Source organism: Accipiter gentilis, chromosome W (assembly GCF_929443795.1).
Source record: "Accipiter gentilis chromosome W, bAccGen1.1, whole genome shotgun sequence".
NCBI lineage: Eukaryota > Metazoa > Chordata > Aves > Accipitriformes > Accipitridae > Astur > Astur gentilis.
In genome coordinates, this window is record NC_064918.1 from 29975238 (window position 1) to 30002919 (window position 27682).

Genomic DNA, 27682 nt, shown 5'->3' on the forward strand with positions numbered 1-27682 from the left:
TACATATCCATTAGATTTCTGGGAAGTCATTAGCATATGTTAATGTCCTTTACGCATGCGCATTGAAGGTCTCTGGTGGTCTTCTAGAGTCCTCTGGTGGTCTTTCATAGTCTTCTTCACTTGTCTGCTTCTTGACCTCCTTCAGGTGATTCTGTGCAGTTTGGTCTTTGGCAGGTAACTGTTGGGAAGTGGCTTGCTGAAAAAGGACATGGGCCTGTGGAAAAGTTGTGCGAACAGAGTTCTGTGTGAAAGAATGTCAGTTTGAGCAACAAGACTAGGCCTTGGCTGAAAATAGCTGGCTTTACTGATATTGGGAGAAAAACAACAGCTGGTCTCCCTGTTATCAGGAGAAAGACAGGGACGGTGTGACCTTGGCATAACTTCACAAGTAACTTTTGAAGAAGTTCTCATGAGAAAGTTACTGAACACGCATAGCTGCCAACCACAAGTGGGTGTGTTTTAGTAATGAATAAACATTAGCAATGTACCAATCATATTAGGACTAGTAGGCATAATTATCGCAAACTGTATAAATATGAGCTATCCGTGCAAATAAAGTTGAATCACTTCTATCACTCATATTGGGTCGACTTATGTGCATTCCTCCGCCGCTCCAACAAATGGCGCCCGAACGGGGACTGAAGAAAGGGGAATTGGAGCGACGGACACTGAGAAGCACCGGTAGCAGCGACCGGGGGGCAAAAGATTAACCGAACGCTGATCGTCTTGGTTGGTGTGTTAACTCTCGTGCCTGGACCATCCAAAAGGGGTTCGCCGTCAGTGAGGGCTACTGGAAAAAGGCTGCAAAGACTTTTTAACCGAGGTGCCTCAATCAAGGTAGCACCCAGGAGTATCAAGAAGCCGGCCGGCAATGGATCAAGAGGTAGCCCTAAAATTATTACAGTGCTTTTTAGAAAAGCGGGGAGTAAACTGCATTAAGCAAATTTCGGGGTTAGTCGCGCTGCGTCGCATTAAGGGATGCTTTAAGAATCCGGATTTATTATTTAAGGAGAGTGAATGGCGTAGATTAGGAGACGTATTATGGGATATGGTAACTGATGATGATAAATCAGCTAAAAAACTAATGAAGCAAGGACAGAAACCTTTCAATTAGTGTGGGTACAGCTTCTGAGGTTAGTACCTAGAATGCTATCGGAACCTCCCTATGGGATGAAATTAGTGACGGGTCTAAAGAAGTTAAAGATCTTGTAACTTTATGGAAATTGATTAAGACAACTCTGTAAGAAATTAAAGCAGATCGTAAAGCGTCTGCGTCTGCTTTTGCTGCTCTCTCTCTCCAACCGCAAGCGAAAGGGAAAAGCGGGGAGAAAAACATAATGCAGCGAGAGAGACTTTTTGGAGCTTGTTCGCCTACTCTCGTGCCCTTGACTTCTGCTCCACTCCCTGGGACTGCCGATATTAATCAGCCATCCGACAGTTCCCAAGCCTCCCTAACCGTACGATTAGAGGAAACCCTACAGAATCAGGGAGTGAGTAAAAATCTGCCTACGAAAAACCAGCCCTCAGATACCACCGTTCAACATGAACAAATTATACCTAGCATATACCCTGATTCAAATAATGCAAACAAGGACTTGGCTACTCTAATAATAGAACAAAAAGAGACAATGTTAGAATTGTTAAAGGAAATGCAGAAAAGAGACGGGGAAACCAACCGCACCCGTGATAGACGCGGAGCCGCCTGTAATAGCCGCTGCAGAAGAAAGGCAGAGACATTGGAGGGGTGTAATAACAGATGCCATTATAGAAGGGACTATGCTCTAAGCATTCCCAGTTATTGCATCAAATGGACAGAAAAAATGGGAGGTGTTTGACTGGAAGGTCATTGAGAAATTAAGGAATGCTGTGAGTCAGTACGGAATCAAATCTGTGTTAACTAACCAAATACTGCAATTCATTTTTTCTGCTGATACCTCAAGATATTAAACAGCTAGCACAGTTGATTTTGACACCCGCCGGAATGTTAGTGTTTTTCTGGCAGTGGGAGAAGCTCTGTGATAGGGAACAAGCAACATCACGACAACAAACAGATCCCCTATGGGGAGTAACCATGCAGATGCCGATGGGTACTGGACCCTTCGCATCAGGGAACGCTCAGTTACAATGTGTCACTGAGGTTCATCATCTATCACAGATCTTGGCGTATCAAGCTTTTCTTACCGTACCAGACAATATGTACAGCCATGCTTTTACCCAGGTGAAACAGGAGAATACAATTTATGACCACCCTGACATGAACGAGGGCATGAAAGAAAACATGTTCAAAATACTCGCATTTGAAAATGCTAGTGAAAAGACACGCAAAGCATTGTGTAATTTGCCGAAAAATGCAGACGTCGTTGATATGATAGAACACATGGATTGATCAGTGGACTCACAGAAAGTAGCCTATGCTGCCACAGCTCTCCAAGGAGCTACAAAGAAACACAAGGCCAGTAAGACGCCCTTCGTCAAGTGTTCTAACTGTGGCAAACGTGGACACATTAGGAGCAAATGTACAGGTACTGTTAACAGTAAGTGCTGCAACAAGTGTAAGAAAGATAACCATACCACCAAGAATACAGGAAGAAGGGACACTTTACACCGACTGCGAAGGCCCCTCGCGCGACGACACGAATGCAAGGGGCTTGAGCTGCCAGCCCTCAGGCAGCCTCGCAACCACCAGATCCGCCACCGCAGGAAGCTCCGGAGTGGATGTGGAAACCGCAGTCAACATAAAGGGACCATTGGGGTTTGGACTTAGTGCATTTTTAATGGGGCAATCTTCAACAGCTCTAGAAGGAATTCTGGTGCTCCCAGGGCTTATTGATGCAGATTATTGTGGGACTGTGAAAATTATGATTCATGTTTTAATCCCTCCTGTTTCTATTCCTAAAGGTACCAGAATAGCACAATTAGTTCCATTCAGGTCGTGTGTTCCGAACCCAGGTGAAGTACAACGTGGAGATGGTGGATTCGGCTCCACAGGGAAACCGCAGGTATACTTTGCCATGGACACAACAAGAGGTAAACCAGAAAAGGTAGTGCAATTAGAAGGGCCCGATGGAGTTGTTGTCAAGAAACCGATGACAATCAATACAGGTGCTGATGTTATGATTATTTCACAATGCATTTGGCCTCCATCATGGCCATCGATCAATCCAAACTTTGGTATTGCAGGGATAGGGGGCACACAAGCCACCTTAGTAAGTCAGCTACCGATTACATTTGTGTTCCCCGATGGTGAACACATTACGACGTGTCCGTATGTCATGACTACCCCAACTGAATTGTTTGGCCTCGTAGGCCATGATTTATTGAGCCAAATGAAGGCAATGTTAGTGACGCATCCTTTTTAGGAGCGGTCACTGAGGGGTAGCCGATTCTGAAAATTAACTGGAAAATAGATGAACCTGTTTGGATTGATCAGTAGCTGCTAAATTCTGAAAGGCTGCTAAAAATACAAGGGTTAGTTGAAGACCAATTGAGAGCGGGACATGTTGTTCCTTCTACTAGTCCATGGAATACATCAATATTTACCATTCCCAAGAAAAGTGGGAAGCGGAGACTGTTACATGATCTCAGAGCTGTGAATGTGGTGATGCACAGTATGGGAGCCCTGCATCCAGGTTTGCCATCTCCAGTTATGCTTCCAGAAGAATGGGATTTGTTAATTATAAATCTAAAAGATTGCACCCAGATGGCGCTGAACGGTTCGCCTTTTCGGTACCATCGATTAACAAGGCAGAACCCTATAAGAGATACCATTGGGTCGTGTTACCGCAATGAATGCGCAATTCCCCCACGATGCGTCAGGTGTATGTGGCCTGGGCATCAGAGCCTGTAAGAAAGCAGTTACCTCAGTAACTTGCCACAGGATGAGATTTTAACTCAATTGCAGGACATCTTAAGCCATCGCGGAGTAATAATCACTCCTGAAAAGGTGCAAAAGGCAGCACCTTGGAAGTATTTGGGGTGGCACATAAATGCTAGTAATGTTAAACCTCAGAAGGTTCAAATAACATGAGAAATTTCAATGTTACATGATGTCCAGAAGCTTGTGGGAGATATCCAGTGGGTGCGGAATCTTTGCGGTATCACTAATGGCAATATGACCCCTCTGGTAGAACTCTTGGGTATGAGAACACTGTGCAGATGAGAAACGGGAAATGACAGAGTTGACCAATTGGTTGCAGTGCCACGGGAGCCTCCTCCAGGGAATCGTTTTCAACAAAGCACGGCAATCATATGTGTTCTTGCACCAACCCGCTAGGATGTTAACAAAGCAATTTGACTTACCACTTACTGATGCCCAAGGTATCGTTAAAGCATGCCCTGATTGTCAAAAGGAAGGGCTGGGCTTGGGCCGTGGGGTTAACCGATGAGGTCTTTTGCCATTGCAGTTGTGGCAAATGGATGTCACCCATGTCACGTGGTTTGGTGCAAAGCGTTCTGTGCACGTGTGTATTGATACCTATCCTGCTGCCATGTGGGCCACGGCACGAACTGGATAAAAGGCCTTACATATTGAATGACATCTTCATGCTTCTTTTGCAGTACTGGGTGTGCCTAAAGAAATTAAGACGGACAACGGCCCAGCCTACGGTTCTACACGATTTGCTCGATTTTGTAATTTGTGGGGAATTCATCATGGTACCGGTATTCCACATCTTCCCACAGGACAGGCTATTATCGAATGGGCCAACCAAACCCTAAAAGAACATGCTGCAAAAACAAAAAGGGGGAACCCAGGGCTTACTCCCAGAGGAACGATTGGCCAAAGACTTATTTGTGCTAAATTATCTTAGATTGACAGGTGATCACAAAGACCCACCAATGGTAGTGCATCATGTTCTTTTACAGGCAGAAAGGACGCAACAAAGTACAGGAATCATGGTAATGTATAAGGACCCAGAATCCGGGAAATGGTGCGGATCAGCAGAAGTAAAACTTACTGGGAGATCCCGGCTAAGTGGGTCAAGCCATGGCTTCGCACTGATGCTGGACCCAGAATTGTCCCAATGGCAACTGGCACGGCACCGGCGGGTGCTGAAGCCACTGATCCGACAGATTCTAACTAATAGAGTATTACTAGCGGACACTGAGTCCTTCAGAGAGGTTTTTAGAACAGCGTGCCTTATTGTATATAGAACTTGCTTTAGGTAAAAAGTGTGTTAAGCATAATTTGATTAAACATAGTGTGATTACGGGAAGACAGTGTGGGGTAAATGTAAAAGTTAGTTAAAGCCAAAATTAGGGGTAAGGTCTATTTCCATTAATAACCTGGGAACGAGTTTGATTGTGTTTCCACAGATACAGGCCCACGACGGACTCCTGTTCGATTTGCACGACCATCATCATCTGGAGCATCATAGATGATGTGGCAATATGAATACCACCTCAGCCAAAACCTAATGTATAGGTCACCTTGGCTAACATAACAGGTCAAGATTCTCTGCGCATCGCAACTGTATCGTAAAGCCCACGAACCAATAGACAAGATGGCTATGACTCGTGCAGCGCGCCTGGCCAGCGAGCACATGCGTCATAGATTGCAACCGAGGCGGACTTTTGGCACCCGCTGGCCACGTGTGCTAAAACCCGTTCCTCTGCAAATGTATAAATACCGGGATTTTCCGAAGAGCATCGGGCTGGTGTACAGTGAGGCCGTCGTTGCCTCTGTGGGGACGCCCACGGAAAGCTGGCACCTACCGATTGCTGGGCTGAGTTCGTGGAGCAAGATGGCACAAGAATGTATGGATGGTTCATTTTCCTCATAGTCCTCATGGTCTGGGTCATTAGGGGTAACAGGTTGGGTCAAAGAATTATGGGCATTATTGTAGTTACTGTGATTGTAGCTATTGTAATAGTTTTACCTTGTTCAGCTTATTAAGGAAAATGGCATCCCAAGTTATTAAGTAAGCCTGGATTGCTCAAAAACAAAAAGAGGGAGAAAGATTTAAACAGAGACCTACAGTGGATTCAACCTTGTTGTGGTATTACAAATACAGACTTACAGCCGCTGCTGGATTTATTGAGGGGCAGCGATAGCTTAACTTCTACAAGACAACTAAGTGCACCGGGACGGCAAGCCTTGACAGCAATTGGACAAAAAATCACATCCTCCATGTCTGGCAGATACGTTCCTGATTTACCCATAAATTTGAAACCTTATGCTGAGATTGATATGGAACACACTGACTGTAGTAAGCAGCATGACAGTGACACTGGTGATTGATCCACATCGGTTAACGCCATGGGACAGTAAGAATGTTTGGGTGTCACTAGCTAAAGCTATTAATCAAACCTCTTTTTGTGTGCTTATGTATTTTATTAGGTATAATGTTGTTTTTACTGTGTTTAATTAATTGTGTTCACAGATCTTTGCAAAGGGCAATACAGCAGGTGTTAAAATTTTACCTCAATCTATTCACAAACAGATAAATTGGCTGAAGAAACATACACAAAGATCCAGCAAGAAACTAGTTGGTTTGATGGGGTGTTAGAGTCAATATTTGGTGGGATAACACCACGGCTAATGTCATTGATTAAGGAAGTCTTACGATGGTTGGGTATATTGATATTAATCTGTGTAATAGTTAAAATTGCGTATGGGTACATGATGAGAGGAGTCTCAAAGCTGACACACCAAGCTCTACTCGCACAAAAAGAAAAAGGGGGAATTGTTGGGAAGTGGCTTGCTGAAAAAGGACATGGGCCTGTGGAAAAGTTGTGCGAGCAGAGTTCTGTGTGAAAGAATGTCAGTTTGAGCAACAAGACTAGGCCTTGGCTGAAAATAGCTGGCTTTACTGATATTGGGAGAAAAACAACAGCTGGTCTCGCTGTTATCAGGAGAAAGACAGGGACGGTGTGACCTTGGCATAACTTCACAAGTAACTTTTGAAGAAGTTCTCATGAGAAAGTTACTGAACACGCGTAGCTGCCAACCACAAGTGGGTGTGTTTTAGTAATGAATAAACATTAGCAATGTACCAATCATATTAGGACTAGTAGGCATAATTATCGCAAACTGTATAAATATGAGCTATCCGTGCAAATAAAGTTGAATCACTTCTATCACTCATATTGGGTCGACTTATATGCATTCCTCCACCGCTCCAACAGGTAACTAACTATTTCTTGGCAAATAACTACAAGTTGCTTCATTCGACTCTTATTAGTTCCCATTAATTTAGAATTCTGACATCTTCTCCATTCTTCTAGGTTGTTATAATATACTCCTACTGACAAACACTATATCAAAATCATCTTAAATCTCAAGCTTGTTACCTTAGTTCTATATGTTCCTATTACTTATTAACTAAGTTCTAAATGTTCCTGTTAAATGATTTCGGCCAATTCCTCCGGCCTTCGTACCGGGTTATACAAAAGGTTTCACAACAGCTGTTGGTTGTGCAAATACAATAGAGATACCTTTGCTAAACTACTTCTTACCATTTTATATTCTTATTAAACATGATTTATTCTAACTACTACCAAATCAATAACAAATCAAAGCTACTAACTAGTCAATAACAAATCAATAACATAATCAATAACCAATCAGTAACAGTCTCAATCATGGCATTCTCAGAGGAGGTTTTGGTACCTATCTTAATAATGTTCCTCTGATAGTACTGAATTGTGGCTCAGTAGGCACAGGCCAAGCCCCAGTACAGTGCTGGAAGCTGCTGGTCTTCATTGGGGTAGACAAGGCACCCTTCGATCAGGTGGCATGGCAGTTTACCAGGATTACTTGCCTGATCAGGTGTAAAATCCCAGGCTATGGGAGGTGATAACCACCCTAGGCACGTGCCCAAATCCTTCCACGCATCCTGCCATCCAGAGACCATCTGCCTCAGGGCATGTTTCAGTATTGCCTCACCCAAAGATTGTCTCCTCTTATGCCAGGATGATACCAGATTCCACAAACCCGACAATAAGCTGACTGTTTTAATTAGTAGTATTAAGCAGCTCACATAAGGGTGAACAAGGACATCGGGAGCCTGAACAACAAAACCACCCACATCAATCCTGGATGGTAAGAGAGGTGTATTCCCTCATCCTCTCCACAAGACAGGTCCCCCAGCATAGTAAGGGCATCAATGCCAGTGCAAAGCGCATAGCCATTGTTTGTAATAACATGTTCCCAAGCTCAGCAAAATAAAGAGATAAGCAGTGCAGTCAGCAAACTCTGTGACCGACACAGAAGCTTGCCACTTAATAACTACTATAGCTATAGCACACTCAATTCAAAAGTACTGTTGTCTCAAGCCCTACATTTGGCACCACAAAGGACTGTGGTGGGTTGACCTTGGCTGGCCCACCAAGCTGCTCTCTTACTCCCCTCCTCAGCAGGACAGGGTGAGAAAATAAGATTAAAAACTCTTAGTTTGAGATAAAGGCATTTTAATACAGAAAAGCAAAGCCCACACGGAAACAAAGGAAAATAATAAAAAAAGATTTATTCTCTACTTCCCATCAGCAGGTGATGTCCATCCACTTCCTGGGAAGTAGGGCCTTAGTACATGTAGAAGTTGCTTCGGAAGACAATCACCTTAATAAGAAATACTGCCCTTCTTCCTCCGTTCTCTGAGCTTTTATTGCTGAGCATGATGTCATATGGTATGGAATATCTCCTTGGCCAGTTTGGGTCAGCTGTCCTGGCTATGTCGCACCCCATAGCCTTTGGGGAAAGGAAGTTGGAGAGACAGCCTTGAGGCTGTGTGAGCACTGCTCAGCAGTAACGAGAACATTGGTGTGTTATCAACACCTTTCTAGCTACAAATACAAAGCACAGCACTATGAAGACTGCTATGGGGAAAGTTAACTCCATCACAGCCAGACCCAATACATCATATTAACAAAGCAGAAAGAACAGAGTAAATGTGCTATAATGCAGGAGACATAAGGAAAACTGCTAACAGACTCTTGCTCCCCTAGAGGTACAGGGACTGGCTGCATCAGAGGTTTGATGGTTATCATCTTGTGCAAGGGTAAGGTGGTGAGCAGAACCATAATGGCTCATCAGCTGTGGTTCTCTCACAGTCATAGAGCATATCTTGCATCAAACTCGGGAAAAGCTCACTTCAAAGATAGCTGAAAAAGAGGAAAAAATAGAGCAAGAAATGCAATATAGAAGGTGAAGAGTTTTAAGAAAAACAATATTTCTCTGTGTTGACTGTGTTCTGAGCCTTTTTAGGAAATCCCATATCAAGAAACAAAAGAAAGTTATATCCATACATTATATCTGTCCTGGTTTCAGCTGGGATAGAGTTAACTGTCTTCCTAGTAGCTGGTACAGTGCTATGTTTTGAGTTCAGTATGCGAAGAATGTTGATAACACTGATGTTTTCAGTTGTTGCTCAGTAGTGTTTAGACTATAGTCAAGGATTTTTCAGCTTCTCATGCCCAGCCAGCAAGAAAGCTAGAGGGGCACAAGAAGTTGGCACAGGACACAGCCAGGGCACCTGACCCAAACTGGCCAACGAGGTATTCCATACCATGTGACGTCCCATCTAGTATAGGAACTGGGAAGTGGGGGTGGGGGAATCGCTGCTCGGGGACTAGCTGGGTGTCAGTCGGCGGGTGGTGAGCAATTGCCCTGCGCATCATTTGTACATTCCAATCCTTTTATTACTACTGTTGTCATTTTATTAGTGTTATCATTATTAGTTTCTTCTTCTCTGTTCTATTAAACTGTTCTTATCTCAACCCACGAGTTTTACTTTTTTTTTCTCCCGATTTTCTCCCCCATCCCACTGGATATGGGGGAGTGAGTGAGCGGCTGCATGGTGCTTAGTTGCTGGCTGGGGTTAAACCACGACAATATCCATTTGAGAAAATGCGTAAAGCCAAGTTCAGTTCTTCAGATGTATGCATATAGCTCTTGTTATTTCAGTGGGAGACAGGCATGTATCTGTATTGGGCTTACGTGGCAAAGTTTTGGTAGTGGGGGGGGCTGCAGGGGTGGCTCCTGTGAGAAGATGCTAGAAGCTGCCCCCATGTTGGACAGAGCCAGTTCCAGCAGGCTCCAAGAAAGACCTGACACTGGCCAAAGATGAGCCAATCAGTGATGGTAAAATATTTAAGAAAGGGTAAAAAATGCTGTGCAACAGCAGCTGGGAGACAAGAGTGAGAATATGTGAGAGAAACAACTCTGCAGACACCAAGGTCAATGAAGAAGGAGGGGGAGGAGGTGATCCAGGCACCAAAGCAGAGATTCCCCTGCAGCCCATGGTGAAGACCATGGTGAAGCAGGTTGTCCCCTGCAGTCCATGGAGGTCCATGGTGGAGCAGGTGGATATGCTCTGAAGGAAGCTGTGACACCATGGAGAGTCTGCACTGGAGCAGGCTCCCGGCAGGAACTGAGGCCCATGGAGAGGAGCTCACATTGGAGCAGGTTTTCTGGCAGGACTTGTGACCCCGCGGGGGACCCACACTGGAGCAGTGTGCTCCTGAAGGACTGCACGCCGTGGAAGGGACCCATGCTGGAGCATTTCGTGAAGAACTGCAGCCCATGGGAAGGACCCACGTTGGAGAAAGTCATGAAGGACTGCTTCCTGTGGGAGGTACCCCACACTGGAGCAGGGGAAGAGCATGAGGAAGAAGGAGCAGCAGAGACAACATGTTATGAACTAACTGTAACCCCCATTCCCTCTCCTGCTGTGCTGCTCGGGGAGAGAAGGTAGAGAAGTCGGGAGTGAAGTTGAGCCCAGGAAGATGGGAGGGGTGGGGGGAAGGTGTTTTTTTAGATTTTTTCTTATTTCTCATTATGCTACTCTCTTATTAATCGGCAATAAATTAAATTTATTTTTCCCAAGTCAAGTCTGTTTTGCCCATGACAGTAACTGATAAGTGATCTCCCTGTCCTTATCTCGATTCACGAGCCTTTTGTCATATTTTTCTCCCCCTGTCCTGTTGAGGAGGGGGAGTGATATAGTGGCTTGGTGGGCACCTGGCATCCAGCCGGGATCAACCCACCACAGTATCTCAGACTATAATTTTATTCTAATAGTCACATATATAAAACATATTCCAACACATAAAGCTTTGTGCAAGTTTTTAATTGAAGAAAAAAAAATAATCCATAAACAACACCTTCCCCTCAAGAAAATTGTCAGTTGACTGGCAATGACTGGCAGCATACCTGCAATACCCAGAGACAGGACTCTCCATATCCTGAACAAAACCAAGAAGATCTAAATTGACCTAAAGAAGGAAGATCAGGTCATTGACCAACAATTCTCACCACTAATTATTTGTTTAGTCACAACATGCCTTTTGCACAAAAGCTGTACCCAACAATGATTCCATAGAATTAGCAGAATCTAATAAATCAGTAGATGATACTTCTTGAAACAGGGTAAACCCTCTTTCTCAACAGTGGAATTGGATGAAACACCACTTTTTTTTCCTGTCTTCCTATAAGTATTACCTCTAACTGAAATGCAGACAATTTCTCCTTATCTAAACTCACAAATCAAACACTGGGAAAGCAGTCTGCACCATCTGAGTATGATGACAGGGAGGTGGATATCTTCAGCATACTGATGGCATGGAAGCACAGACCGTCTCAAAAACTCCCTCACTGGACCCACGTGAACATTACACAAAGGAATTGCCAGAAGAGATCTTTGCAAAACACATTACAAAACACACCACAAGAATAATGAGTACACAACCTCATTCTCTGGGATCTCATAAAGGAATGTGTGCAACTAGTGCACAGAGCTATCCAAGTCTGCTAGAGCAGTACACTGCTCTTTACAATTAGTACCACAAAAAGAAAATTCCAAACCATCTGTATTTGCAAAAGTTCATTGTTCAATGAATGTTCCATGTCACATTCAATTTAAACGCCATCTTGTAGGAAATAATCAGGTGCTGGCTTTTGCCAGACAGCTGCTTCACTATACATTTTGGACCTTTGTACAGAAAATAAGAGATTAGGTATTTTTTTTTAACCATGTTGTGAGTACTGACAATTTAAGCAAAACAAAGCAACATATTTGTAAAAAAGAATACATGGTGTTCTTCAACCTATGGGAAAGTTCTTATAAGCCTGTCAGTATTAGATCCACATCTCCTACATTAGTTTCTTCTAACCATAAATGGTAATAGATTCATCTCACAGTTCACAGGTAGCAATACTCTCAGCATCTCCATAACTAAGGAAAGGAGATTTACCTTCAGATTCATGTCTTTATATGGCATAACTGTGGAACCATATCAGCAGCCTATATTAGAACAATTGTTTCTATCTGACCATTAGTTCTTCCTATGAGCTATGCCCTCAGGAAAAGGCAGCAGGGTTTTAAAGTGTTGCATATAGCAGAAAAATTTCTGATTGTCCACTTACTACAGAAGGAACGAAAGGGAATCAAAAAACCAAACAAAAATATTTTTTTCCAGGACCACGATCCTTTAGATTTCAAGTAACACAAATATGCATTTGTATACTATTCATATTTATAGTTTTTGCAAACTGAGTTTATCTAAAAGTACCACATAAAATAAGGAAACTATTTATTTACAATTTTTATTTGCTTCAGTAAAGTTTAGAAGAGAGAAAAATGCAGACTAGAAGCCACAGAATGCTTTAATTGAGCAAGAAGCCAGAACTGGGAGGCACTAAGGAATGGAAGACATGCATTGCCCTCTGTACATTCAGTGCAGAACATGAAAAAAAGATAGGTGTGTACAAGCTACAGATTTTTTTTTTCCTACCAAAAACTGTATCTGCTCAGATTCATATGTGCAAGTGCACCACAAAGTGGAATGTGCATATTGACAGTCAGTTACAGGAAGCACCCACTGCAGCCTGTTTTGAACATGTATGGCCTCTGACCTCAGTCGTAAGAAAATAGATATGACCATGGTAAAAGTGTGGATGTTACCACCTTCTTTTCAGTCTCTTATTTAGGAATACAGAGACAGCTAACTTGTCCTGGCAAAAGTATTTAGAATCTCAGCTTTCATAGTGGCTAGGTGATCCTAAGGTTATTTACAGATGACAGCATCACAGATACTGTCATCATCCAAAACAACCACCTTAAATAACTCCTGTATTGTCAGACTAGTACTCAATCAACTCAGGTGGAAAACCTGGGGTGCTAAGAAGTAATTGAAACAGCAAAAATTGCTAGTTTAGTCTTGTCACAGGAACTTGCACACAAGATGAACCAACTCAGTCCATACAAAATGAGTAAATTCTCTCAGCTACACTTTTCTTGACTCATTTTATGTTGGTTATGGTTATCAAATTTCCTAGCTGGATGCAAAGCAAGAACAGTGATCTGAGGAGGGCTGAGCACTTTCTGAAAAAATTAGTGAACACATTCCACTCCTAATGGAAACTGAGGGTACACAACAAAACAGCAGTCAGGCCTGAGCTGAGACAGTGCCATGGATGAGTGATTTAGATCACTTAAAGAATCACCATCAAAGGTATCAGCAAAAGGTGATTTTAATGTGAATTTTTGTCGTGATTTAACCCCAGCCAGCAACTAAGCACCACACAGCCGCTCACTCACTCCCCCCCATCCAGCGGGATGGGGGAGAAAATCGGGAAAAAGAAGTAAAACTTGTAGGTTGAGATAAGAATGGTTTAATAGAACAGAAAAGAAGAAACTAATAATGATAACACTAATAAAATGAAAACAGGGTTTGTGTGGTGGGGTTTTTGGTAGCAGGGGAGGGGCTGCGGGGGAGGTTCCTTTGAGAAGCTGCTAGAAGCTTCCCTGCCTTCAAGTTGGACCTGCCTCTGGCCCAGGCCAACCCAATCATTGACAGTGGTAGCACCTCTGGGATAACATATTTAAGAAGGGGAACCTGCAGTGAGTAGGGGGATTGGAATGTGAGAGGAACACCCATGCAGATACCAAGGTCAGTGAAGAAGGAAGAGGAGGAGGGATGCCTGAGGAGGCTGATGCCCCTGCAGCCCATGGAGGTGAGTGGTGGAGCAGAGGCCCCTGAAGATGACTGTGACTCCATGGGAAAGCCTGCGCTGGAGCAGTGTGTGACTGAATATCGGTCCGCGGAAAGGACCCACGCCAAGGAAGTTTGTGAGGAACTGCAGCCCGTGGAAAGGACTCATGTTGGAGAAGTTCATGAAGAACTGTCTCCTGTGGGAGGGACCCCACAATGGAGCAGGGGATGAGTGAGGAGTCCTTCCCCTGAGGAGGGTACACCCTGGTAGAGTTCACAATCTTGAGGGATATGGGCCAGGTGAAGAGTAGAGTCAGGATGCTGAATTTTAGGAGGGCAAAGGTACAGTTGTTTAAGGAATTAATGGATGGGACCCTCTGGGAAACTGCCCTCAGGGATGAAGGAGCTGAACAGAGCTGGAAGCTCTTCAAGGACATTTTTCTTAGAGTGCAAGAGCTCTTGATTCCCATATGTAAGAAATCAGGAAAGAAAGGCAGGAGACCAGTATGGCTGAGTAAGGACCTCCTGGTCAAACTAAAATGTAAGAAGGAAATGCACAGGCAGTGGAACCAGGGACATGTATCCTGTGAAGAATATAGGGACGTTGCCTGGATGTGTAGGGATGGGATCAGGAAAGCTAAGGCACAGTTGGAGCTGAATTTGGCAAGGGGTGTGAAGAATAATAAGGCCTTCTACAGGTACATTGGCCAGAAAAGAAAGATTAAAGAAAATGCCCCTATGCCCTGGTTTCAGTTGGGATAGAGTTAATTGTCTTCCTAGTAGATGGTACAGTGCTATGTTTTGAGTTAGGTATGAGAAGAATGTTGATAACACACTGATGTTTTCAGTTGTTGCTAAGTAATGTTTAGACTAAAGTCAAGGATTTTTCAGCTTCTGATACCCAGCCAGCAAGAAGTCTGGAGGGGCACAAGAAGTTGGGAGGGGACACAGCTAGGGCAGCTGACCCAAAGTGGCCAATGGGGTATTGCATACCATGTGATGTCACATCTAGTATATAAACTGGGGGGAGTGGGGGTGGGGGAATCGCCGCTCAGGGACTAACTGGGCATCGATCAGCAGGTGGTGAGCAATTGCACTGTGCATCATTTGTATATTCCAATCCTTTTATTATTACTGTTGTCATTTTATTAGTGTTATCATTATTAGTTTCTTCTTTTCTGTTCTATTAAACCATTCTTATCTCAACCCATGGGTTTTACTTCTTTTCCCGATTTCCTCCCCCATCCCACTGGGTGTGGGGGGGGAAGTGAGTGAGCGCCTGCGTGGTGCTTAGTTGCTGGCTGCGGTTAAAGTATGATACCCTACCCAATAAATAAGACAGGAGAACTGGTGACAACTGACATGGGGAAGGCTGAGGTTTGCAGCAACTTTTTTGCCTTTAGTTTTCAATGGTAATCTCTCTTCCCACATCTCTCAAGCTTCTGAAACTCAAGGCAGGGACTGGGGGAACGAAGTCTCTCCCGTCGTAGGAGACGATCAGTTTAGAGACCACCTGAGGAACCTGAACATAGACAAATCCATGGGACTGATGAGATGCATCTCATGGTCCTGAGGAAATGGGCAGATGTAGTTGCCAAGCCACTCTCCATCATATTTGAAAAGTCATGGCAGTCAGGGAAAGTCCTCAGTGACTGGAGAAAAGGGAATATCACACACATTTTTAAAAAGGGTAAAAAGGAGGACCCTGGGAACTATTGAAGTCTTTCAATACCTAAAGGGGGCTTATAAGGATGAGTGAAAAAGATTTATTTTTTTTTTAACCAGGGCCTGTAGTGACAGGACAAGGGGTAATGGTTTTGAACTAAAAGAGGGTAGATTTAGATTGGAAATAAGGAAGAAATTCTTTACAACAAGGTTGGTGAGGCACTGGAACAGGTTGCCCAGAGAAGTTGTAGATGCCCCATCCCTCAAAAGTCAGGTTGGATGGGGCTTTGAGCAACCTGATTTAGTGAATGATGTCCCTGCCCATGGCAGGGGGGTTGGACTAGATGATCCTTAAAGGTCCCTTCCAACCCAAATCATTTAATGAATTTAAACAAAGACAAGTCATCTATAGTTACTGCAAAACTAAGACTGAGTTAGTCATCTCCCCTTTGAAATAAATCAGATCTGGGGGATGGAAACATTTAATACCTTACCTTTACTTCATTTCCTTTTGCAGTATGGATGAGAGAACATAAACAAGGCACTCTTCAGCCTTCCAAGCTAAGTCCTAAGCTCCCCTTTTTTTCTCAGGTATTTGTGCTGGAAGTAGAGAAGGAAACCAACTCTGAGGCAAAGTCATTATTAAGTCTATATTTCAAAGACATGACGTGTGAGTTTGTGGATGTTCACCACAGTCAGGACATGTGATCTGAAGAGTATGTAAAATACAGTTCATAAAAATAGTAAGTTCTGTATGAAGCAAGGGTAATGAAATCAAATTTATTTATTTAAGGAACTTGTGTCTCATGACCAAACTGTCTAATAACCTCAAAGTATCAACAGAAAAGTTTCCTGTGATTGGAACCATCATAACATCTTCCCCCTCCTATTAGCAGATCTTTAATTTCCTATTAGGATTCTCAGAAATGATGGGGCTCACTTCTGCCTTGCCGTCACTGGAGCGGTCCCCAAGGGATCTCTCACAGGAACACAGCAGATTTAGAACACTCACAAATTTGACAGAAAATGTCCAGTAGATGCCTAAATTAAAGGGAGAAAAGGAAGGAAGACACATATGGAACAACATAATTGCCAAGGCTTCTTTTCCATCAATAATTTTTTTTTAATAAAAATAAAAGCTTTTCTTGAGAATTTATTATTTATTAGAACTCAGCTACAGTAGAGGAGGAAAACAACTTTTTTTACACCTTCTTTAGTAAATAAATTGTCACTGGAAATCATTTGTGAATTAAAATTATGGAGAATTACAATAACAGTATCCTACGCTTCAAGAACACTTTCCAGATACAGAGACTGCTTGCGCAGACCTCACTGTAGGATATGAACTTAGCTTGAAAGTAAAAAGAGAGAAGGAAAATATTTTATTTTCACTTGGCCACAATAAAACTGCAGTCCCAAGAAAATACTAGACAGACATTAGACAGCTCATCTGTTGCGGAGGATCCACAGGGGAAATCACGCACAGACCAATGTGATCAAGTGAAGTCCATTTACTACAACTTTTAGCACAGTTATATACCTTATGTGCTTGTGCACGCGCCTTATACAATACTCTAATTGGTCCAATACCCCGGTTCATGCGACACTATCTTATCCTCTATTGGCTGTGCACGCTTCTTCACGAGGTGTCCAGCAGTTACTTATCTCATTCTTCGGCATCCAGGAGTTGCTTGTCAGGCTCTTATCTTCCTTTTTCCCAGCGTACAAGGACACAGCGTCCTTGTCTGCTCCTGTACTTTGTAAACTTATGCTTCGTTCCCACCTAACGGCTGGATTGCTCACATGCCCTCACCCAGCCAAGAAATCCTCAACAATTCCCCCTTTTTGTTTTTGAGCAATCTAGGCTTGCTTAATAACTTGGGATGCCATTTTTTCTTAACAAGCTGAACAAGGTAAAATTATTACAATAGGTAAAATCACAATAACTACAACAATGCCCATAATTCTTTGAGCCAACCCGTTACCCCTAATGACCCAGACCATGAGGACTATGAGGAAAATGAACCATCCATACATTCTTGTGCCATCTTGCTCCACAAACTCAGCCCAGCAATCGGTAGGTGCCAGCTTTCCGTGGGTGTCCCCACAGAGGCAACGATGGCCTCACCGTACACCAGCCCGATGCTCTTCGGAAAATCCCGGTATTTATACATTTGCAGAGGAACGGGTTTTAGCACACGTGGCCAGCGGGTGCCAAAAGTCCGCCTCGGTTGCAATCTATGACGCATGTGCTCGCTGGCCAGGCGCGCTGCACGAGTCATAGCCATCTTGTCTATTGGTTCATGGGCTTTACGATACAGTTGCGATGCACAGAGAATCTTGACCTGTTATGTTAGCCAAGGTGACCTATACATTAGTTTTCGGCTGAGGTAGTATTCATATTGCCGCATCATGTATGATGCTCCAGATGATGATGGTCGTGCAAATCGAACAGGAGTCCGTCGTGGGCCTGTATCTGTGGAAACACAATCAACCTCATTCCGAGGTTATTAATGGAAATAGACCTTACCCCTGATTTTGGCTTTAACTAACTTTACATTTACCCCACACTGTCTTCCCGTAATCACACTATGTTTAATCAAATTATGCTTAACACACTTTTTACCTAAAGCAAGTTCTATATACAATAAGGCACACTGTTCCAAGTCCTCTACAAGCGATACTCTATTAGTCGGAATCTGTCGGATCAGTGGCTCCAGCACCCGCCGGTGCCATGCCACTTGCCATTGGGACAATTCCGGGTCCAGCATCAGTGCGAAGCCATGGCTTGACCCACTTAGCCGGGATCTCCCAGTAAGTTTTACTTCTGCTGATCTGCACCATTTCCCGGATTCTGGGTCCTTATACATTACCATGATTCCTGTACTTTGTTGCGTCCTTTCTGCCTGTAAAAGAACATGATGCACTACCATTGGTTGGTCTTTGTGATCACCTGTCAATCTAAGATAATTTAGCACAAATAAGGCTTTGGCCAATCGCTCCTCTGGGAGTAAGCCCTGGGTTCCCCCTTTTTGTTTTTGCAGCATGTTCTTTTAGGGTTTGGTTGGCCCATTCAACAATAGCCTGTCCTGTGGGAAGATGTGGAATACCGGTACCATGGTGAATTCCCCACAAATTACAAAATCGAGCAAATCGTGTAGAACCATAGGCTGGGCCGTTGTCCGTCTTAATTTCTTTAGGCACACCCAGTACTGCAAAAGAAGCATGAAGATGTCATTCAATATGTAAGGCCTTTTCTCCAGTTCGTGCCGTGGCCCACATGGCAGCAGGATAGGTATCAATACACACATGCACAGAACGCTTTGCACCAAACCACATGACATGGGTGACATCCATTTGCCACAACTGCAATGGCAAAAGACCTCATCGGTTAACCCCACAGCCCAAGCCCAGCCCTTCCTTTTGACAATCGGGGCATGCTTTAACGATACCTTGGGCATCAGTAAGTGGTAAGTCAAATTGCTTTGCTAACATCCTAGCGGGTTGGTGCAAGAACGCATGTGATTGCCGTGCTTTGTTGAAAACGGTTCCCTGGAGGAGGCTCCCATGCCGCTGCAACCAATTGGTCAGCTCTGTCATTTCCCGTTTCTCATCTGCACATGCGCTCGTACCCAAGAGTTCTACCAGAGCGGCCATATCGTCATTAGTGATACCGCAATGATTCCACACCCACTGGCTATCTCCCACAAGCTTCTGGACATCATGTAACGTTGAAATTTCTCATGTTATTTGAACCTTCTGAGGTTTAACATTGCTAGCATCTATGTGCCACCCCAAATACTTCCAAGGTGCTGCCTTTTGCACCTTTTCAGGAGCGATTATTACTCCGCAATGGCTTAAGATGTCCTGCAATTGAGTTAAAATTTCATCCTGTGGCAAGTTCCTTCCCACTATCAAAATGTCATCCATATAATGATAAATGATTGACTGAGGAAACTGCTTTCTTACAGGCTCTAATGCCCAGGCCACATATACCTGACACATCGTGGGGGAATTGCGCATTCATTGCGGTAACACGACCCAATGGTATCTCTTATAGGGCTCTGCCTTGTTAACCGATGGTACCGAAAAGGCAAACCGTTCAGCGTCACCTGGGTGCAAGGGAATGGTGAAAAAACAAACTTTTAGATCTATAATTAACAAATCCCATTCTTCTGGAAGCATAACTGGAGACAGCAAACCTGGCTGCAGGGCTCCCATGCTGTCCATCACCGCATTCACATCTCTGAGATCATGTAACAGTCTCCATTTCCCACTTTTCTTGGGAATGGTAAATATTGGTGTATTCCATGGACTAGTAGAAGGAACAAAATGTCCCGCGGTCAATTGGTCCTAAACTAACTCTTGTATTTTTAGCACCCTTTCAGAATTTAGCAGCTACTGATCAATCCAAACAGGCTCATCTGTTTTCCAGCTAATTTTCAGGATTGGCTATCCCTCAATGACCGCTCCTAAAAGGATGGGTCACTGTCCTGGTTTCAGCTGGGATAGAGCTAACTGTCTTCCTAGTAGCTGATACAGTGCTATGTTTTGAGTTCAGCATGCGAAGAATGTTGATAACACTGATGTTTTCAGTTGTTGCTCAGTATTGTTTAGACTACAGTCAAGGATTTTTCAGCTTCTCATGGCCAGCCAGGGCACAAGAAGTTGGCACAGGACACAACCAAGGCACCTGACCCAAACTGGCCAATGGTGTATTCCATAACATGTGACGTCCCATCTAGTTTAGGAACTGGGAGGTGGGGGGGGCAGGGAATCACAGCTCGGGGACTGGCGGGGTGTCGGTCGGCGGGTGGTGAGCTATTGCCCTGTGCACCATTTGAACATTCCAATCCTTTCATTACTACTGTTGTCATTTTATTAGTGTTATCATTATCATTATAGTTTCTTCTTTTCTGTTCTATTAAACCGTTCTTATCTCAACCCACAAGTTTTACCTTTTTTTTCCCGATTTCCTCCCCCATCCCACTGGATGGGGGAAGTGAGTGAGCGGCTGCGTGGTACTTAGTTGCTGGCTGGGGTTAAGCCACGACAGTCCGTTTTGGCGCCCAACGTGGGGCACGAGGGGTTGAGATAACGACAAACCTGACCAGAGCTTGTTAAAACAAATTTGTTCCAAGCGTTCATTATGTTGATTTATGAGTTCTTAGAGTTGTTGCTCTGGCTTTTAAAGCTCTATTATGTATCACCTCGCTTGCTGTATATAGTTCCTCTTCTACTGCTTATCATCCGTGGGAGGTGGATTTTTGCTTTGATGTATGTTATAACACTGGTTTATGGTATGATGAAGTCATCGGCTGTGGGATTAATCTGGTATTTGCACTTAGCATTGCCACCTTTATACGGCAGGAGCCACCTGTGGGAAATTATTAATAATTATACAATTTACCTTTCCTCCATGGAAAACCAGTCTATGGGTGGGGTACCTTTCTTCCCCTCTCCTTTCTCCTTTAGTCCAGTTACAATGGTGTTTGAGAATTTTGAAAAATTTGAATACTCCTGGGGTGTTGGGACTAGCACAGTCCTAGCCTTACTGCTAGGAATTAGCATACTTCTGAATGTGGTTCAGCTCTCGTTTAAGGTTAAACAGCCATTTAAGAAGATCACCCAGAGATGTGCCCCAAGGCTAGATAATTATGAGTGGCAGGGTGTGTGGGGTAGTATGGGCAAGTACCTAGAAAAGTGGGCACCTCCAATGTTTTGGAAATTCACCCCTGAACAAGTGCAGGATCCAGAAGAACTAGTAAAATATTTGGAAAAGGTATGCTGTCACCCCGTCATCTCCAGAGAGATACAAATCACTGCAACATGCTGGGGCCTGGCCCATGCCTATCGAGCCCTGTTCGACACTACTCAGTACCCTCAAAGGGAAGAGAAAGTCTCTAGACCTAAAAACGAAACGATGACCACCGCGGCCACCCAAACCTCGACAATGGGCGCTGCGGCCCCTCCAGGCCTAGCAAGGAGCACTGCTGCTACCCAAACCTCGGCTACAGACACTGCGGTTATCCAGAACCCGGCGAGCGATACTGCAACTGAACCAGAGGACCAACCTGGACCAGTATCGGTTGCCCCCGTACAGAAAAGGAAATATACAAAAAAATCAGTTCGCTTAGCGAAGGATGAAGGTGAACCAGGGTCATCACGGGAACCCATGTGGCGAAAGTTTGTACAGAGTGCACCATCATCCTATGCCAACGCATTGGCAGTAATGTCCTGGAAGGATGAAGAGGCACCAACAGTGGAGGAAGTGGCTCGCCAGCTGCGTCAATACGAAGAAAATCTCTCCTCCTCCCTACAAGCCTGCATTTCAGCTGTGGAGGACCTGTCCGAGGATTTCCAGCAATTCAAAAAGGATATGTCCTATTCCCCACCTGTAAGGACCAATGTCTCAGCTATTAGGAGTGAGCGGTCTTCTGCCCAAGAGAGAGAATATAGAAGGTACAGACCGCGAGGTGCCCTGTGGTTTTACCTATGTGATCAGGGAGAGGACATGAGGAAATGGGACGGAAAACCTACCTCGGTCCTAAATGCACGGGTACGTGAACTGCAAGGAAAAACCCCCACAAAAGGGGATTCTACCAGGAAAAATGCTGCTCCAGTTTCCAAACAGAGTAGAAGGGCTGACTTCATTTCCGATCCTCTTGAAGGGACTTCTGAGCCAATTCTACGAGAAGTGAATACTGAATACTCTAACCAGAATTAGAGGGGCCCTGCCTCCAGCCAGGTGGAGGAAAGGGATAACCGGGTCTATTGGACTGTGTGGATTCGATGGCCTGGCACGTCAGACCCACAGGAGTATAAGGCTCTAGTAGACACTGGTGCACAGTGCACTCTAATACCATCAAGTTATAACGGGACAGAATCCATCTGTATTCCTGGTGTGACAGGGGGATCCCAAGAGTTAACTGTATTGGAAGCTGAAGTAAGCCTAACTGGGAATGAATGGCAAAAACACCCCATTGTGACTGGTCCAGAGGCTCCGTGTATCCTTGGCATAGACTATCTCAGGAGGGGGTATTTTAAGGACCCGAAGGGGTATCGATGGGCTTTCGGTATAGCTGCCTTGGAGACGGAGGGAACTGAACAGTTGTCTACCCTGCCTGGTCTCTCTCAAGACCCTTCGACTGTGGGGTTGCTGAAGGTTGAAGAACAACAAGTGCTAATTGCTACCACGACGGTGCACCGGCGGCAATATCGCACCAACCGAGACTCTCTGATTCCCATCCACAAATTGATTCGCCAACTGGAGAGCCAAGGAGTGATCAGCAAAACTCGCTCACCCTTTAATAGTCCCATATGGCCAGTGCAGAAGTCTAATGGGGAATGGAGATTAACCGTTGACTATCGCGGCCTGAATGAAGTTACCCCACCGCTGAGTGCTGCCGTTCCAGATATGCTAGAACTTCAATACGAGTTAGAGTCAAAAGCAGCCAAGTGGTATGACACCATTGACATTGCTAATGCATTTTTCTCAATCCCTCTGGCAGCAGAGTGTCGTCCACAATTTACCTTTACTTGGAGGGGTGTCCAGTACCCTTGGAATCGATTGCCCCAGGGGTGGAAACACAGCCCCACCATTTGCCATGGACTAATCCAGACTGCACTGGAAAAAGGTGAAGCTCCGGAACACCTGCAGTACATTGATGACATCATTGTATGGGGCAACACAGCAGAAGAAGTCTTTGAGAAAGGGAAGAAAATAATCCAAATCCTTCTGAAAGCCGGTTTCGCCATAAAGGAAAGTAAGGTCAAGGGACCTGCGCAGGAGATCCAGTTTTTGGGAATAAAATGGCAAGATGGACGTCGTCAGATCCCAATGGACGTGATTAACAAAATAGCAGCTATGTCTCCCCCAACTAATAAAAAGGACACACAGGCCTTCTTAGGTGTCGTGGGGTTTTGGAGAATGCATATTCCAAATTACAGTTGGATTGTAAGCCCTCTCTAGCAAGTGACCAGGAAGAAGAATGATTTTAAATGGGGCCCTGAACAACAACAAGCCTTCAAACAAATTAAACGGGAGATTGTTCATGCTGTAGCTCTTGGACCAGTCCGGACAGGACAAGATGTTAAAAATCTGCTCTACACTGCAGCTGGGGTGACTGGCCCTACCTGGAGCCTCTGGCAGAAAGCACCTGGGGAAACCCGAGGCCGACCCCTGGGGTTTTGGAGTCGAGGATATCGAGGATCCGAGGCTCGCTATACTCCAACTGAAAAAGAGATACTGGCAGCGTATGAAAGAGTTTGAGCCGCCTCAGAAGTGGTTGGTACTGAGACACAGCTCCTCTTAGCACCCGGACTGCCAGTGCTGGGCTGGATGTTCAAAGGGAGGGTCTCCTCTACACATCATGCAACTGATGCCACAAGGAGTAAGTGGATTTTGGAATGTCACCAGAGGAGGAGGTGGCACGTGCTGAAGAATCCCCGCTGTATAATAAACTGCCAGAAAATGAGAGGCAATATGCCCTGTTCACTGATGGGTCCTGTCGCATTGTGGGAAAGCATCGAAGGTGGAAGGCTGCTGTATGGAGTCCTACACGACAAGTCGCAGAAACTGCTGAAGGAGAAAGCGAATCGAGTCAGTTTGCAGAGGTGAAAGCCATCCAGCTAGCGTTAGACATTGCTGAAAGAGAAAAGTGGCCAGTGCTCTATCTCTATACTGACTCATGGATGGTGGCAAATGCCCTGTGGGGGTGGCTACAGCAATGGAAGCAGAAAAACTGGCAGCGCAGAGGTAAACCCATTTGGGCTGCCACACTCTGGCAAGATATTGCGTCCTGGCTAGAGAATCTGGTTGTAAAAGTACGTCATGTAGATGCTCACGTACCCAAGGGTCGGGCCACTGAGGAACATTGAAACAACCAACAAGTTGGATCGGGCTGCCAAGATTGAAGTGGCTCAAGTGGACCTGGACTGGCAACATAAGGGTGAGCTATTTATGGCTCGGTGGGCCCATGATACTTCAGGCCATCAGGGAAGAGATGCAACATATAGATGGGCTCGAGATCGAGGGGTGGACTTGACCATGGACGCTATCGCACAGGTTATCCATGAATGTGAAACATGTGCTGCAATTAAACAAGCCAAGCGGTTAAAGCCCCTGTGGTATGGAGGGCGATGGCTGAAATATAAATATGGGGAAGACTGGCAGATTGACTATATCACAATCCCAGAAACCCGCCAAGTCAAGCGCTATGTACTGACAATGGTGGAAGCAACCACCGGGTGTCTGGAAACATATTCTGTACCGCATGCCACTGCCCGGAACACTATCCTGGGCCTTGAGAAGCAGGTCTTGTGGCGACATGGCACCCCAGAAAGAATCAAGTCAGACAATGGGACTCATTTCCGAAACAACCTCATAGACACCTGGGCCAAAGAGCATGGCATTGAGTGGGTGTATCATATTCCCTATCATGCACCAGCCTCTGGGAAAATCGAGCGATACAATGGACTGTTAAAGACTACATTGAAAGCAATGGGGGGTGGAACTTTCAAACATTGGGATACACATTTAGCAAAAGCCACCTGGTTAGTCAACACCAGAGGATCTGCCAATCGGAGTGCCCCTGCCCAATCAGAATTTTTACATACTGTAGAAGGGGATAAAGTCCCTGTAGTGCACATGAAAAATATGTTCGGGAAGACAGTCTGGGTTACTCCTGCCTCAGGCAATGGTAAACCCATTTGTGGGATTGCTTTTGCTCAAGGGCCTGGGTGCACTTGGTGGGTGATGCAAAAAGATGGAGAAGTCCGATGTGTGCCTCAAGTGGATTTGATTTTAGGTGAGAATAGCCAAAATTAAACTGTATGATATTAGTTGCTATATAACCCTGCTACTGTATGTTATCATTACTATAATTGTTATATGCTATATCCATAGTACTATAGTAAGAATCACTTGGATCAAGCAAGAAAGAACTGCGATAAAACTGAGCAAAGCGCAGTAGTGATGGAACCAGAACTGACTCCAGCATGCAACAATCCAACGGTGCACACCATCCTCCTGCTACGTCCAATGTCAGCTGCTCGTCACACCGCACTGAAGCCCGATTCTGCTCTACTGACTGAGAGGACTTTGCACCATTCCTCCTGCCCAGACAGACTGGTATGACAGATGGAGCCCAGAGTCGGAAACTAATTGAACTCAACAAATATTTTATGAACATAACTCATGAACTAAAGGAATAATATCTCTCTGTGTGTATATATATATATCATTGTTCATATGTCTCAAAGGACTGGAAAGGTGGTGATGATTGATCAGGATGTAACTAAATGTATGGGAACTGAGCATGATGTCAATGGTATAGAATAAGGGGTGGATACTGTCCTGGTTTCAGCTGGGACAGAGCTAACTGTCTTCCTAGTAGCTGGTACAGTGCTATGTTTTGAGTTCAGCATGCGAAGAATGTTGATAACACTGATGTTTTCAGTTGTTGCTCAGTATTGTTTAGACTACAGTCAAGGATTTTTCAGCTTCTCATGGCCAGCCAGGGCACAAGAAGTTGGCACAGGACACAACCAAGGCACCTGACCCAAACTGGCCAACAGTGTATTCCATACCATGTGACGTCCCATCTAGTTTAGGAACTGGGAGGTGGGGGGGGCAGGGAATCGCCGCTCGGGGACTGGCGGGGTGTCGGTCGGCGGGTGGTGAGCTATTGCCCTGTGCACCATTTGTACATTCCAATCCTTTTATTACTACTGTTGTCATTTTATTAGTGTTATCATTATCATTATTAGTTTCTTCTTTTCTGTTCTATTAAACCGTTCTTATCTCAACACACGAGTTTTACTTTTTTTTCCCGATTTCCTCCCCCATCCCACTGGATGGGGGAAGTGAGTGAGCGGCTGCGTGGTACTTAGTTGCTGGCTGGGGTTAAACCACGACAGTCACTAACATTTCCTTCATTTGGCTCAATAAATCACGGCCTAAGAGGCCAAACAATTCAGTTGGGGTAGTCATGACATACGGACGCATCGTAACGTGTTCACCGTCGGGGAACACAAATGGGTAATCGGTAGCTGACTTACTAAGGTGGCTTGTGTGCCCCCTATCCCTGCAATACCAAAATTTGGATTGATCGATGGCCACGATGGAGGCCAAATGCATCGTGAAATAATTGTAACATCAGCTCCTGTATTGATTGTCATCTGTTTCTTGACGATAACTCCATCAGGCCCTTCCAATTGCACTACCTTTTCTGGTTTACCTCTTGTTGTGTCCATGGCAAAGTATACCTGCGGTTTCCCTGTGGAGCCGAATCCACCATCTCCACGTTGTACTTCACCTGGGTTCAGAACACACGACCTGAATGGAACTAATTGTGCTATTCTGGTACCTTTAGGAATAGAAATGGGAGGGATTAAAACATGAATCATAATTTTCACAGTCCCACAATAATCTGCATCAATAAGCCCTGGGACTACCAGAATTCCTTTTAGAGCTGTTGAAGATCACCCCATTAAAAATGCACTAAGTCCAAACCCCAATGGTCCCTTTATGTTGAATGTTTACTACGGTTTCCACATCCACTCTGGAGCTTCCTGCAGTGGTGGATCTGGTGGTTGCGAGGCTGCCTGAGGGCTGGCAGCTCAAGCCCCTTGCATTTGTGTCGTTGCATGAGGGGCCTTCGTGGTCGTTGTGAATTTTCCCTTCTTCCTGTATTCTTGGTGGTATGGTTATCTTTCTTACACTTGTTGCAGCACTTACTGTTAACAGTAACTGTACATTTGCTGCTAATGTGACCACGTTTGCCACAGTTAGAACACTTGACGAAGGGCGTCTTACTGGCCTTGTGTTTCTTTGTAGCTCCTTGGAGAGCTGTGGCAGCATAGGCTACTTTCTGTGAGTCCACTGATCAATCCATGTGTTCTATTATATCAACGACATCTGCATTTTTCGGCAAATTACACAATGCTTTGCGTGTCTTTTCACTAGCATTTTCAAATGCGAGTATTTTGAACATGTTTTCTTTCATGCTCTCGTTCATGTCAGGGTGGTCATAGATTGCCCTATGCAGTCTATTAATAAACTGTGCAAAAGGTTCGTTATACTCTT

The 27682-nt window shown here is 44.6% G+C and overlaps 1 protein-coding gene and 1 long non-coding RNA gene across 4 annotated transcripts in view; one reads left to right on the forward strand and one right to left on the reverse strand.

The window, feature by feature from the left end:
* The window catches only part of LOC126035464 (uncharacterized), a 440127-nt gene that overhangs the window by 394417 nt on the left and 18028 nt on the right, over nucleotides 1–27682 (forward strand). Inside the window, exon 3 of one of the 3 annotated variants that reach the window (XM_049794082.1) lies at nucleotides 24211–24486. The exons of the other annotated variants lie outside the window; for them this stretch is intronic. The gene's annotated coding sequence lies outside the window, so the exon portion shown is untranslated. The remainder of the gene's footprint in view (nucleotides 1–24210; nucleotides 24487–27682) is intronic. 3 annotated transcript variants of the gene reach the window in all.
* On the reverse strand, nucleotides 18299–26979 carry LOC126035524 (uncharacterized). The gene is made up of 2 exons (XR_007504967.1): nucleotides 26835–26979; nucleotides 18299–18500 (listed from the first exon to the last, which is right to left on the reverse strand). It is a non-coding gene; the product is annotated as an uncharacterized LOC126035524 (long non-coding RNA).